Genomic DNA, 15,655 nt, shown 5'->3' with positions numbered 1-15,655 from the left:
GGAAATTATGTAAGTTGAGACTATTATTAAACTCAAGTGTGATATGTTGAGAAAATAGGTATATCAATGTTGAATTTATATGAAATATGTGCAAGTATACTAACAATGTTGTTGTTTGATGCTTAGACAAGTGCCAAGCTATTGATTGAATGGTAACATGTTTAATTATAAGGAGCATTGAAATGGTAAGTACTTAGATGAAAATATAATTTAAGATTTTGCGAATTTTTTTTTATGATCTCGATTTTATTCCAGTTGGTTTCTAATGTATGTTTTCGGCTTCGAGGGCCCAATAGAGAGACGTTATGATTATTTCAAAATATGGATAATAAATGACTCAAAATCATCTGAAAATGTTCAGTAAACTCCGGTAATGCCTCGTACCCTATTTCGGCAATGAATACGGGTAGGGGGTGTTACAAAAAATTCCGATTTGGAAAAATAAAAACAAAATTTAAAGTGAATCGAAATTACGAAATTAAATAAATTGCGAAAATTAAAATGAAGAATAAAAATAAACAAAGTTTGGGAAAAGAGAAAGTATCTTATGTAGCGAGATTCCAGCCTCCGATTGTCTCATTCCGCCTTGGGTTCAATCCTTGGCTTTTAAGTAACCCTTCTCGAGTAGGATAAGCCAGTTATAGTGGAAGAGGATGCTTACGACCACCAGCTCCAAGGATTTGGACTTAAGAATTGGCGGAGCCTGACTCTAGCCAATAATCGCTTTTGTGGGGCTATCTTCTGCTAGATCACCTCTTCCCAACGGCGAATACCACGCCATTTGTCTCTTGGATTCGCCAACCTCTGACTCAGAAAGCCAACGAACCGATTGTGTAACCTTCCCAAAACGTACAAAGCGGTCGTTCCTTGCACAAGTTGAAAAGATCATCTATCAAGGGACATGGACGGAAGCGTCAGTCCCGTAATGCGGAGAAGCGATGAATACCCTGTTGAGAAGGCTAAGCGCGGATTCTAAGCCTCATGAACCTTTTTGGGGGAATTTTGACAACCTTCGGCTAGATTGGTTTAGTGGCTCATGATTTTTAGGGAAGAAATAAATAAAATATAAATGAGATTTTTATTAAAGAAAATATGGAGAGAACCAAAAGATAGAGTTTTTGGGAGAGGGGTGTTTACAGGAAAAAGAGATATCAAATATGTGCCACTCCATCCCCTATTTATAGTACTAGAAAACCTAGTCTATTCCTAATAAAATTCTAAAAGATAAATACAAATAAATAAAGATAAATAAAGATAAATAAAGATAAATGAAAATAAATCCTAAAATTAAATCTAAATAAAAATCCTTAATAATTATCCTAATATAATTGAAATTAAAATAGAGTCTTGTACTATAGAATCTCTTCTTTTTCATTTTAGTCCTTGGGTCTTCCATGTTTGCATTTTCGGCACCACTTCTCTCTTTCTTTGCATGTTGGCCTATTATATCTTCAAATTTGCACTTTTTGCCCTTAAATTTCCTCTGCCTCCAATTTAGTCCCTAAAAGATAAAAAACCACAAAATAATCCAAATTAGTAGGATCATACTCAAAATAATCATGCAATTAGCACATAAAATATGTCGTTCTAGAGTATTATCACAAAACATAGTAATACAATTTCCAAGTTTATTATACAAAACATGTCATATCAAATCTAAATTTGAAGTTCAACTTATATCCCTAAGAAGGCTTGTACAAAAAGAAGTAAAAAGAGAGCAATTTTCTAGTTCAGTTCATAGCATTAGCATTTTCCATATCTTCTTCTTTATTGGCAAAATTTACCATCTCCATATTCGGTTCATCAAGAGATAAGCTAGCAACTTCAAGAACTCCAACTCCTTCAAATAAGTCAAATGAATCATGTTCTCTCCTTTATAATGAAAGAGTATTTCTTGAAAGAAATCAAATATTAGTATGTACAAATACTAAATCTACAGCACGTTGAGGATTAATCTTGTTTCCCTCATGTAATGGATAAACAAATATGTACTTCAATTCCTCTTACAACAAGATGATGAAGAAGGTTGTCCAAGAAGTTTCAAAACTAAGTTTTGGAGCGAAGGTATTGAAGCCCTATTATAACACCCCTAACCTATCTCCGCCATCGGAATAAGGTCACGAGATATTACGACGATTAACATATTCAATAATATTTAAACACAATTCAAATATCAATTTAAATATCATAAACCAATGTCTAATTAATAATCATAACATTCATATGAAAACAGCCTTAAATTGAGTCTATGGGACCTTAGAAACAATTCAAAAACAAATAGGGACCAATCTGAATAAAACAGAAAAATATGAAAAAAAAAGTGAAAACAATGGTCACACGAACGTGTGGCTACCCCACACGCCTGTGTACTCAGACTGTGTAATTGATTATGACTGTGAATAGATGATTTGTTACCAAGAATAGACAATTTGTTTGATCAATTACTGAGAATAGACGATTTGTAACAGTGAAGAAAAAGTATATGTTATCGAGAATAGACGATTTTTTGATCAGTTGAAGGGTGTTGGAGTGTTTTCAAAGATTGACCTCAAATCGAGCTATCATCAATTACAGGTAAAAGAAATAAATGTGCCGAACACTGCTTTTAGAACAAGATATAGTCGCTATAAGTTTTTAGTTATGCCATTTGGGTTGACCAATGCTCCAACTGCTTTCATGAATTTAAAATTTAAGGACTAATTCGATGAGAATTATATGTCTATAAAATGAACAAAATTTTATTTTATATTATTATTAATAGTAGATTTTAAAAATCTTGAAGTAATTACTAAGTCTTCACAAACTTACTGCGTTAATTCTCTAACGCGTAGGTGCAGTAGATCCCATTAGGCTAATATCAAGGTCGAGTGCATCCCATCCATCACCATTCTAAGAGGCAAGGTTGTATGTATGAATTTTGGGGTTAGTATGGCATGTAAATAGGTTCTCGATATAAGTGAATGATAGATGGACTAAAATGCAAACTTTGGAAACCTTGTTATTTTGGTGATCTAATGACATATTTTGTTAGATTTTGAAAGGAATTTATAATAGCTTAACATATGCATGCATATATGAAGTTGTTATATGGATTATGTGGTGAATTTTAATGAGTTTGATGGTAATTGAATTGGTTTGAAAGTGTTTGAATGCTTTGAATTAGTGCAAAAGGCTTTTTAGCAAATTTTCCAACTGTTTTTATATTATCGTAACCTAAGGTATCCATACCTGAGGGTAAGGTATTTATACGTTGACCCAAAAATCAAAATTTTGAGAAACAAAGAGCAATTTTGGTATCATTTTTGAGGTGGGTATTAATATTAAAGCTAGGGTATCGACACCTTCATTAAAACTTGAATTTTTGGAGTTCTACAATGCTATTTTGGTATTGTTTTTGTGCAGTGGTATAGATACCTTTTATAAAATATCGATAGCTTTGTTTAAGTATCGTTATTTTGCCCCTATTTTGAATAAAAATAATTTTTAAATCATTTCCAAACGCAAACGAATATCTATTAAAAACCCCGGATGTTTATATTAATAATTTTTTGGTTAAATAAGTTAATACACTATGTATGAATGATTGAATTACGCAAGGTCTAGCCAAAACCGCTTTGGCACCAAATTTAATCGTCTTATATTGGGTCCATACAGTCGGATCAGGTATAGGGGTATTACATTTATTGGTATCAGAGTTTAGGTTTTCTGATATCTAAGTTGGAAACGAGTTTAGACGTACATGCCATATAGGATATATTATTGTGATGAGATGAAATTTAGTTATTCAATTGTGTAATTTATGTATATTGTAGAATTTAAAGATGTCAAACAGGCCTTGTAAAGAGTCGGAAGATGAAGTAGAGAATGAGGCCCCAAGCCTTGATAGAGAAAGAAATCAAAGAAGAGCCCAAGCTCAAAGTAAATCAGTAAACTTAGGGGATGATAAGGAGCCTAAATTGGAAGAGAGAACTCAACCTGAAATTGAACAAGTACCACTGAAGAAGAAATTCAGGTCACAACAGCTCTTTTGCAGCTATGAACCAATTGTTACAACTAGTAAGAACAACTAATGTTCCTTCGGTTCCACCTCCTCCTCCTTCTGCTCCACAACCACAATCGTCCATATCTAGTCATCGAAATCCATTAGAGAATATTAGTAAATATAAAGTAAAAGAGTTTAAGGGAAAGAAAGAAGACGACCCAGCTGATGCAGAGGAATGGCTAAAGAATAGTCAGTGAATATTTGAAGAGTTACAGTGTTCAGAGGATGAAAAGTTAAAGTGTGTAGTGTCGTTATTGAAGGGTGAAGCTTATCAATGGTGGACTACTATCAGAAATATTCATCCTATTAATAGAATTAACTGGAATTTCTTTGTGTCAGAATTTAAAAAGAAGAAAATAGAATTCCTTGATCTGAAACAAACGAACATGTCTGTTGTTGAATATGAATGTGAATTTACCTGGCTGAGTAAATATGCTAAAGAATTAATAACAGATGGAGCAGATATGTGCACAAGATTTGAATGGGGATTGAATGAAGAATTTTATGTTCCTCTTTTACCCTTGCATCTACAAGAATTTCCTATTTTGGTTGATAGAGTACAACGACTTGAGGAAGGATTAAGTCGTTCAAAAGAGAAAAGTATGGGAAAAAGACCAACAATGAGATCTTTGCCACCATCTTTATTTAAAAAGAGTAGAGATTTTAGAGGTTCTAGATGCTCAGCACCGGTTGGAGGACCAAAAATAAGAAGTCAGACTAGGCCAACATAACAAATCACATCAGTGGCTAGTATAGGAGGCTCAGGAAGAAAATCAATGACACAGTGGGAGCACTGTAGTAGATTCCATTAGGGTGAATGTCAAATGATTACTAGAGCTTGTTAGAAATGTGGATCAAAAGATCATCTAATCAAAAATTGTCCGAAGATGTTTGAGAATACTATAGAAAAATCAGTAAAGAGTATTCCAACTCAATAAGGAAGTAGACGGTCTAGAATGATTAGTTGTGTTGGTAAAGAGCAAAGGTTAATAAGAGAGACAGTTGGTAGATCTGAGAGTCAGATGCCTCGAACATATGCCATTCGGACTCGAGAAGAATGAGATGCTCCAAATATGATCACTGGTAAATTCTCTTTATTTGATATCGGTCTAATCCATCTCACGTGATTATACCAGAAGTGATAGGGATTCAACCAGATTTGACTTATGAAGAAGATCCGATAAAAATACTTGCTCGAGAAGTTAAAGAATTCAGAAATAAAAGAGTTTCATTAGTAAAATTCTTATGGAGACATCATAATACAGAAAAATCTACTTGGGAAACAGAAGAGACAATGAGACAGCAGTACCCACAGTTGTTTACACCATGTAAAATTTCAAGGACAAAATTTTTATTAAGAGGAGGAGAATTGTAATGACCACATTTTGTCTTAGAGTTAGGTATAATGATGGATCGGGTCAAAATAATGGAGAATTTTTTAAACAGATTGAATAAGGATTTTTAGTATTAAATTAGGAAGTATTTAGACCTGATAGGAGATTAGAAAATATTTCTGAGATAGAAAAGATTTAAAAAGAAGTTTTAACTAAATTGAAAAAGTATAAAAATTGTTATGGTAGAAGTAGGAATTTAGAAAGTTAAAAGATACATAGTGGTAGTATAGAAGTAGGAATTTAGAAAGTTAGAAGATACATAGTGGTAGTAGAAAGGAATGAAGGATTAAGAAGAAATTTAACCAAAGTAAAGTATGAATCATCCTAGGAATTATAAAAGATTAGTTGGGATAAAATGGTAAATAGCCAAGTATATATTTTAAGGTGTAATGATGATAAGTAAAAGTGTAAAGATGGATGGCTTGAGCACTTATTAACAAATTGACCATTTAATAAAAAAGTGAGATATTTTTAGTCGAAATGTGTAGAAAAGTGGAGAAAAGATTAAATATATCATCTTTTCCCAAACACCAAACTGTCACTCACGCCCCTAAATCCATCCAACATTTCTTTTATTTCCTTCTATGTCCTTCCTCCATTGTTGAACCATCCAAGCTTCAAACCTTCCATTTTCTTTGAAATTTCTTTAGTAAAAGCTAAAAAGAAGGCTAGTAAGCAACTTTATTTCATGAGGAAACTTTCATAGATAGGTTAAATGAGAGAAATAAATGAGTTAGGATTTTGGGTTTTCAAAGAGTTAAGGTAAGAACGATGGAAACTCTCATAACATTTTTAATTTCATAATCTAGTATAAAAAAGTTATTTGATTTAGTTTTAACTTATAAATGTTATATGTTGTTATGAAATTGAAGAAACAAAGAAGAAGTTTGAGGACAAAAGTGACGGGAAAGGAAAAGAAGTGGCCAAAGAGTAGAAGAGAAGAAAAACTCATCATCCAAATTTTGGTTGTAAGTACTTCAAGTAGTAATTTTGTTTAAGTTATGTTAATTAGATAATCATATTAATTAAGTAGTTTAATTACTAAATTAATGATATCATAATAAGTATTTACTAAGGATAAATAATATAAATGTTATGAATTTTGACTTTGGTTTACCATTATATGACATATTGTGGTGATAATAAAAAAGGACTAAATTGAAAGAAATTAAAATATGTTATTATGTTACGAATATGCAAAAAGTGAGTTTAAATGAAGTGATATAAAATTATAGTGTTGTATGTGGTAAAAGTGAAGAGAATTTACAAGTTTTAGTGTTATTATTGTGATAAGGACTAAATCGTAAAAAAATACAAAATTATATTATTTTCTATCAAGTGAATGAATGAAAAGATTTAATAATAAGAAAATCCCATGTAGACAAGACCTAAACTATTGGGATATTGATGGCATGCCATTAAGAAAAATGAGCGTGCTTATCGTATTATTTCGCACTTCGGTGCTTATCGTTGTAAAAATTTGCACTTTGGTGCTTATCATTATTATTTTGCACTTAGTTGCTTATCATTATTTGCACTTTGTGTTTTGTGATATATGATATGCATTAACAATGCATTATCAATTTATTTCCATATATCCTAAGTGTTCAGCTAGTCTACATTGGGCTACAGTGTCGTAATTCGGCTATTATAAATTAATGGGTTACGATAAGTAATGGTAATTATGATTTTTAAGAAAAATATAATAAAATTTAGGAACTCATTTGATGAGAATTGTGTGTCTATAAAATGAACTAAATTTTATTTTATATTATTATTAATAGTAGATTTTAAAAATCTTAAAGTACTTACTAAGTCTTCACAAACTTACCGCATTAATTCTCTAACACATAGGTGCAGCAGATCCCGTTGGGCTAATATCGAGGTCGAGTGCATCCCATCTCATCACCATTCCGAGAGGCAAGGTTGTGTGTATGAATTTTGGGGTTAGTATTGATGTACATAAGTTCTTGGTATAGGTGAATGATAGATGGGCTAAAATGCAAACTTTGGAAACCTTGTTATTCTGGTGATCTAATGGCATATTTTGTTAGCTTTTGAAAGGAATTTATAATAGCTTAACATATGCATGCATATATGAAGTTGTTATATGGATTTTGTGGTGAATTTTAATTAGTTTGAGGGTAATCGATGTAACAGCCTAATTTTTAGTGGTATCGGGAATAGAGATTTGAGATCACTAAATCCGACGGGTGAGTTAAAAATTTAATAAATTAATACCTATGAGTCAAATGCGAATATAAAAGCATTTTTGAATTAGTGAATTTGGTGATTTAAAAGAATTAATTAAGTAAATTGGGTCGAGAATGAGGTATCGAGACCTCAACTTCATAAATCGAGCCATAAATATTTTTAGAAATATTTATGGAGTGTTGGTGAGGTAGTATTAAAATTTAGTCAGAAAATTTTTACGTTTGGGTGGTTAATTAAATAAAAAGGACTAAATTGAAAAGGGTGTAAAAGTTGCTAGAAGGATTAAATAGCTCAATTGTCAAATGAGGAAGGACCTAAAGTGAAAATAGTCCTGAAGGAGATATTTTGGGCGGCAATAGCTGAGAAAAATCAGGAAATGGATGAAATAAGGGCAAAATTGGAAAAATACCAAAATTGGCTAAATAAAAATGGGACTAAATTGGAATATCTAGAATTCTCTTCATTTCTCTTCATATTCATCAGCTGAAAAACAGCCATGGAGGAGGGTTCAAGCTGGTTTTCATACTCTAGCTTCATGTAAGTTTAATTCTTGCTTTCTCCTTGAAATTTTTATGTTTTTGTGACTTTTACAACTAGGTCCACTTGTTGAATTCATTAGTTTTTGATTCTATGAAAGAAATTGAAAGTTGTTATGAATATGTGCTGGAAGTATATGATGATTTGGCATGGAATTAGAGCTTTAAATTATTTATATGCTGATTTTATTGAAAGAATTGAATAGAAAATGAATGTTAGGGACCTAATTGTAAAAGAGTTTGAATTTAAAGTTTCATATGGAAATTCTGAATTTCAAAAATTATGAAATAACTTATAATGTCTAGAAAAAGTGTTAATTGAGAAAATTATCTTAATTGAGGGGTTAATTGAGCAAGGACTGAATTGTATGAATTGTGAGATTTGGGGCAAAATGGAAATAAACATTTGCACTAAAACTGTTTTAGACAGCAGCAGTAGTCTAACTTTGAAAAATCACTAAAAATTATAGAAATCTAATTAGAGAATGAATAAAATATGAAATTAAAGCTTATTGAGTCTAGTTTCTTATAAAAGAAATTATGTAAGCAATGGAATTGTAAATCATCAGATACAATAACTTTTGTGAGACAAGGCCAGAATGATTTCGAGTTCCCCTGTTCTGACTTTGGAAAATCATAAAACATTGGATAAAAATAATTAGGGGCTTAAATTTATATGTTTAGAATCCTGAATGAGTCTATTTTCAATAGAAACAAAACTAGGATATCATTCGAATCCTGTACAAGAAGATAATTAATTTTTAGTGAAGAAGGGTCGGAACTGTCAGACAGCAGAATAGGGGAGACTTCAATGAATAAACTGTATTAATTGGCCAAACCAAAAATTATGAAATTTTTATGGTAATAAGGTATATGAGTCTAGTTTCAGAGAAAATTAGCGGATCTTAATTTGGAGTTCTATATCTCAAGATAAAAATAATTTAGTGACTATGACACAGATGGATAGCTTGAATATTCACATAAGTAGATAATGAAAATTATGGATAATGTTACTTACAAGTGTGTTGTTTATACTAAGGATGTGGATGGAGAGGAGGAGGAGGAAAAATATACATATATATGAATGACTTGTGTATAAATTGATCACATGCCCGGTTATAATCGATGAGTGTTGGATTAGAAATGATATAATGTTTTATTTGGAATATTTATTATGAAATTATGATTATCGTTATAATACAAAATTGAACTTGTGAGTTTATATGGCTAAATTTTAGTGATTATTTGTTAATTTTATGAATTTTATGATGAGTTATTTCATATGTATTGATGATAAAATCGTGAATAATGTAAAAGCATGAAAATTGAATAAATGATCAAATTGAGCATTTCAGTTCAGTGACAAGATGAATTGAAGGAAAAGACCATGGTTGGACCATGGAAACAAGTGATAAGTGATAGCTTCGGCTACACTTATCTGATCAAGGACAAATGAAAGTGATAAGTGATAGCTTCGGCTACACTTATCTGATCAATGGCAAATGACAACCGAAAAGTGGTAGCTTCAGCTACCTGATCAGTGAAAAGTGGTAGTTTCAGCTACCTGATCAGTGAAAAGTGGTAGCTTCTGCTACCTAATCAGTGAAAAGTGGTAGCTTCGGCTACCTGATCAGTGAAAAGTGGTAGCTCCAGCTACCTGATCAGTGAAAAATGGTAGCACCAGCTACCTGATCAGTGAATAGTGGTAGCTTTGGCTACAAGTGACAAGTGACAAGTGATTTCTGTATAAGACCATATCTGGGATATGGCATCGGTGTGATATATGCTACTGTATAAGACCATATCTGGGATATGACATCAGTGAGATATGTGATTACGTGTAAGATCATAGCTGGGCTATGGCATCATTATGTAAAGATGTGTAAGACCATAGTTGAACTATAGCATCGAAAAAAACGAAGTACTCAATTCCGTAAGATGTTCACTAATTTGAAGAAGTTTGGTAAGTATTACATGGAATTATGTGACATAAGGAAATACGAGTTGATGAGACATGAGCATAAAACTTGGTTGATGGATGAATTCATTTGTGATTATATATTTCTACGCCTTGAGTGTATTATCCGTATGAATTGGTACTCCAAATGAGTTAATGAGAAAACTTCTAGTATGAAATAATCTGAGTTCGAAATGAAATATCATGAAAACGTACTTGAAATACATTGGTATGTATTGTATATGCTATTTGAATTCATAAATGTGGAAAGCAAATGTATGTGGAAATATAAGATGATGATATTTGTACATGGAATTTATTGATGAATACGTACATCAAAATTTATATGATAAATTTTAGTGAACATTGAAATTGGGCTCAATAAGTGATTTGGCAATTTAAATCTTAATTGGTAGGAAGAGTTAATGAATTGCATATTTATGAATTGTTACACGTATTTGTCTGAAATACGAGAAAGTGATGGTAACTGATACATGGAAATATGAAACTATGATATATATAAAAACATGGAATATGTTTGATAAATGTGTTCATTCATAATTATAGAATTATGTACCTCATGTGTGCTATTTGCATAAAGATGATATTTCAAATACTTTAGTGAATAAAGCTTAAATATGAAATAGTATGAAATCGAAACAAATTGTTATGAAAATGTATTTAAATTATCTGTAAGTGTTTCGTGCTTCTCGGTAATGCCTCGTACTCTATTCCGGCGACAGATACGGGTAGGGGGTGTTACAATTGAATTGGTTTGGAAATGTTTGAATGCTCTGAATTAGTGCAAGAGGCTTTTTAGCAAATTTTCCAACTGTTTTTGTGTCATCATAACCCAAGGTATCCATACCTAAGGGTAAGACATCAATACATTGACCCAAAAATCAAATTTTTGAGAAACAAAAAGCAATTTTTGGTATCGTTTTTGAGGTGGGTATCAATATTAAAGCTAGGGTATCTATACCTTCATCAAAACTTGAATTTTTGGAGTTCTAGAATGCTATTTTGGTATTGATTTTGTGTAGTGGTATAGATACCTTTTATAAAATATCGATAGCTTTGTTTAAGTATCGCTATTTTGCCCCTATTTTGAATAAAAATAATTTTTAAATCATTTCCAAATGCAAACGAATATCAATTAATAACCCCGGATGTTTATATTAATAATTTTTTAGTTAAATAAGTTAATACACTATGTATGAATGATTGAATTATGCAATGTCTAGCCAAAACCGCTTTGGCACTAAATGTAATAGTCTTATATCAAGTCCATACAGTCGGACCGGGTGTAGGGGTATTACAAATTCAACCATTCCATTCACATTCAATCTTACCATATTTCAAATACTTCCAAGAAGCATATACCAAACAACTAAAGACATACATATATGGACATATACAAGCCAAATCCAAAGATATATACACATATATATATATTTAAACTAAGTTTAAATAACATCATTATAGTAAAAGAACTTAAATGCTCCTAAAAGATGCCATTTATAACCTAAATTAAAAATAATCACATCTTATACCGAATTGTTGAATCAATAGTGTGATCTCCAAAAGTAATCCAATCGACAGCTCGAATCGAACGATCTACAAAGAAGAAAAATCAAAACGAGGTAAGCTTGCATAAAGCTTAATAAGTTCGTGATAAACTTAAGCTTTGACTTAACAAAAAAGGATGTAATAAAACATTTTACAAGATAATTCAATGTTCTAGTCATGAGTTCATTAATTTCCTAGACACATCAGAATTCTCACAAAATATATAAAGCATGTAACTTTATCATGCCATCAAACATATACCTAAAACCTCATTTGGGACATAACCAAACATCACATATTCATTTAACATTTAACATATTTATTCAAGTATATATTTCAAATGTCACTTTTTCACATATCTATATTCCTAAAAATATTTCGTATAAACATTTCATTTTATCATTTAACAAATATTCATTCATTAAATCTTATACTTACATTTTTTTCTTTATACAACACGACCTGACAATGTTAGTAGGTATTGCAAAAAAACATATAATTCCAACAAATAATAGAAAATGTAATAATAACATAACAAGTACATCTTACTTCTATCATGTGTTCAATAAACATAGTTTCTTATATCAAGTATTTATATCAACATCTTCCAATTCACATGTCTTGACCATATAACATTTCATATATGTACATATTCTTTTAAACCTTTACCATTCATTGAACCTAATGAAATAACATCAGATACTTGGGAAATGCTCACACAAGTTGTAACTGTAACATGTAGCTGTATATGCTCACACGAGCTGTGGAATGGGCCTGCTCACACGAGCTGTGGGTCGAGATTTAAGGTACACGATGTTGCTCACACAAGCTGTGGAGAATCTGCAATAAATACAATACATCAGCCATCAATAGGACATCCAAGACCAGTACCCAAAACTGTAAATAATCCCTTAATAACATGTCATTTGTATCCTAAGTATTCACACGGTTCAAATGGGACACATTTCATATCTGGATCCTTTAACTTCATTTCCATTATATCATTTCAAACTCACATCTGTATATTTCACATTTTCCAAACATAATACTCAACTTAAATATCATCACAACTTAGTCCAACTCATCACATACCAATCTCAAGCAATTAAATTCAATTACAACATAAATAGATATGTATTAAATCACAAAAAACAACAAATAATTAATTTAATCAATTTAAAAATTTACCTAATCAAAAACAGTTATGAACGCAACACCGATAGTTAATTTTCCTTTCCTGCAATTATTGTCAGGTTGACTCATTTCGTGACCTAAATATAATAATTTTATTCAATTAACCAATTCAAATATCATAATATACTGAAATTCATATATATGACCATTAATCGTTATTTTATATTTTTACCCTAAACTTTTACCTTTTATGCAATTTAGTCATTAAACCTGAAACTCACAAAGTTAATGAAAAATCATGCTAGCTGATTTTCCTAGAGGTCCATTACAGCCCAAATTTCTCATCATTTCACATTATTTTCATTGAATTTTACTATTTAAACAATTTAATCCCTAAACAGTAAAATTACTAAAAATCACTTAACAAAATACTTATATCTAGCTAAAAAACTCAAGAACCCACCAATTAAATTCTCAACACAACTAAAATTCATTAATGGCAAAATCCAAAATCTTTAAAAGTTTCAAAAACAGAAATACGAGTTAGTTGAACCTAATTATAACGGTCTCAAAAATATAAAATTTATGAAAAACTAGTAAAAACTCACTTACATGCAATAGAAATATCAGAGTCAAAGCTTCCTAAGTTCTCTCATGGTGGTTCAGTGTTCAAATTAAAAGAAGAAGAAGATGTCACTAATTCTTTATGCTTTCTTATTTTTAACTTTACTTATTTTATTTACTTTATTATTATTTAACTTATAATATAACAAATATAATCTATAAATAAATGTCTTAACCATCCACTAATATAAAAACATGGTATAATTACTTTATAAGTCCTCACACATCCACTAGTTAAGCTATTTAACCATTAAAATTCAATAGTTATTAGATTTTTTTTTTACTTTTATGATTTAATCCTTTTTAAATAATTAACTAATTAAATATTAAAATTTCCTAACCGAATCTTCACATACCTATATAATAACTCCATAAAAATATTTACGTGCTCGATTTATAAAAACGAGGTCCTAATACCTCATTTTTCAAAACCACTTAACTTAAGGAATTAACCACTTAAACTTGACTATACAATCAATTAATGAAACTTATTAAATCAAAATTTCAATAATGTTATACTTGACTCATAAATATTAATTAATAATATTTACATGCTCACTCGTCAGATTTGTGGTCCAAAAACCACTGTTTCTAACATCACTGAAAAACGGGTTGTTAGACCCATGAACTAACTACCAAGACTTGGGATCCAAAATCCATCTATCTTGTAGTGAATCAAATGAACCAAAAATAATCTAGTGGTCCCACAAATCTTGCAAACTCTTGGAATGCTATCTTCCTTTCTTCGGTAGAAGGAAAATATCTTCTTAAGCACTTATTCCTTTCCTCTGAGATTTCTATATTTTTATGTGGTGAAAGATGATTTGGAACCTCATTAAGCCAATCACAACAATAATACATATGTAAACAAATAAATTTAAAATTTTTTAATTGATAATAAATAAAACAAGTATAAAAGAATAAAAACAAACATAAATGGAATATATGTTATCTAAGTTTACCTTACATTTAATGAATGAACCATACAATGAAGTGGTGTACCACTCTTAGTCCATTGATCAATAAGAATATCATATACCACTTCATAAAAGATTGATCTCTCGTCTCCTTTCTTCCCTTCATGCCTATAAATGTTTGTCTTCACTTTTTCAATCATTTCATCCCACATCTCATAAACCAAGTGAAGAGTAAGTCTATCCATATCCATAATTCGAAGTATATCATATATAGGTCCCGTAAAAGAAAGGATATAATCAACCTTATCTCACCAAAGGTCATCCAAAAAAAAAATTCCTTTACCGAAGAGGCTTTGGAAGCATCATTTTCTCTATAAGTAGACTATATTTTGGAGACTCCGTTTAATGAGTTTAAGTCTTTTTAACATCACAATCATAGAAGCAATTCAAGTATCCACAACGACAAGTAATTACAAAAGCACAAAAGAATTAAATATTGTCAACCTCATAGAGTGATTCATTATGAAGTTTCTTATAAAGATAGCATCATCACCAACATTATTTATCCAACACAAAACATCATATGTAACCTCATTCTTTTCAATGTTTTTTTTGCAACACATGTTTTTAAGAGTAAGATTAAGAATATGTACCACACAATGTGTCCAAAAGATACGAAGATGCTGTGTCTCTACTAATGATCCCGCGACTTTACAAATCGATGCATTGTCGATTATCACTTGAACAACATTTTGTGCCCCAACCTCACTTATGAGGTCTTTAATTAAAGTTTCCACATAAAACTTATCATTATACTCTTTTTCACAATTGACGGCTTTCAAGAAAACAACTCCACCTTCATAAACGAACATAAAGTTAATCAATGGTCATCTTTACGTATCCGTCCATCCATCATATACAAGACTAATACATTTTTCCCTCCACATTCCCTTTATAGGTTGTAATAACCTCTTTATGTTTGGTTTTTCTTTTTGCAACAATGTTGTCTTTAAAGCATTATACCCCGGAGAAATGTCATTCGGAATCAAATTCTTACTAGCTAAGGTGAATGCATTCACATAATGAGGGTTCCTAACTAGATGAAAAGGCAATCCGCCTGAATAAAACATTTGAGCAATTTCACTATCTAAATTCTCTCGAGTAGCAAGGTTTAACGATTGTTCTAAAGGGTAACGATTGTTCTAAAGGGTCTTTTCTTCTTTTAAAACCTAAACTATACCCTTGAATTGAGGTTATGTTTGGCCCAA

This window comes from Gossypium hirsutum, chromosome A08, assembly GCF_007990345.1.
Source record: "Gossypium hirsutum isolate 1008001.06 chromosome A08, Gossypium_hirsutum_v2.1, whole genome shotgun sequence".
Lineage (NCBI taxonomy): Eukaryota > Viridiplantae > Streptophyta > Magnoliopsida > Malvales > Malvaceae > Gossypium > Gossypium hirsutum.
This window is presented reverse-complemented; position numbering follows the sequence as displayed.